We start from the raw sequence: 1,113 nt of genomic DNA, 5'->3' as shown, positions 1-1,113 counted from the left end.
AATAAATGGAGAGAAGATTGAGGTTGTCAAAGAATTCACGTTGCTTGGTTCTACAATCGATGCCAATGGAAGCAGCAGTCAAGACATTAGACAACGTTTAGCATTGGGAAAGTCAACCATGAAGGAAGTGTTTCAAGTGCTTAGTGGCGAGGATGTCTCCTTGAGGACTAAGGTGCGCCTGACACAAGCTATGATATTTCCAATTGCCTCTTATGCATGTGAGAGCTGGACAATGAATAAGGAAGACCGAAAAAGAGTTCATGCTTTTGAGTTGTGGTGCTGGTGAAGAATGCTGAAAGTACTATGGACCGTTAAAAGAACTAACAGATCTGCCGTGGAGGAAGTGCACCCAAAATGCTCCTTGGAAGTGAGAATGGCCAGACTTCTTATCACCTATTTTGGTCATATTGTCAGAAAGGACCATTCCTTGGAGAAGGATGTTGTGCTTGGTAGGGTGGAGGGTCAACAAAAGAGGGGGAGGCCTTCAATGAGATGGATTGACAGGGCGGCTGTGATGATCGGCTCAAGTGTAGCAGGGATTGTGGAGCTGGCGCAGGATCGGGCAGCACTTTGTTCTGCTGAACATGGGGTTGCTATGAGTCAGAAACAACTCGACAACACCTAATAACAACAATAGCTAATGATCATGAGCATTTCTTCATATGTTTCTTGGCCGCTTGAATATTCTTGGTGAAGTGTCTATTCATATCTTCTGCCCATTTTTTAATTGGATTGTTTGTCTTTTTGTTGTTGAGGTGCTGGAGTTTTCTATAAATTCCAGAGATAAGTCCCTTGTCAGGTATGTTATTACCAAATAGTTTTTCCCAATCTGTAGGTTCTCTTTTGATTCTTTCGGAGAAGTCTTTGGCAGCACATAAAAATTTAATTTTTAGAAGGTCCCAATCATCGGGTTTCTCTTCTACTGTTTGTGGATTTTGAGTTATGCTTGATTATCTATTTATGCCATATATTAGGGCCCTTAAATTTGTCCCTAGATTTTCCTTGAGGAACTCTATAGTTTTCGGTTTCACATTTAACTCTTTGATCCATCTGGAGTTCATTTTTGTGTATGGTGTGAGGTACAGATCTTGTTTCATTTTTCTGCAAATGGAT

Source organism: Orycteropus afer, unplaced genomic scaffold, assembly GCF_000298275.1.
Source record: "Orycteropus afer afer isolate SDZICR_OR568_19922 unplaced genomic scaffold, OryAfe1.0 scaffold00463, whole genome shotgun sequence".
Lineage (NCBI taxonomy): Eukaryota > Metazoa > Chordata > Mammalia > Tubulidentata > Orycteropodidae > Orycteropus > Orycteropus afer.
The sequence above is the reverse complement of the archived record's forward strand: the minus strand, read 5'-3'. Positions refer to the sequence as shown.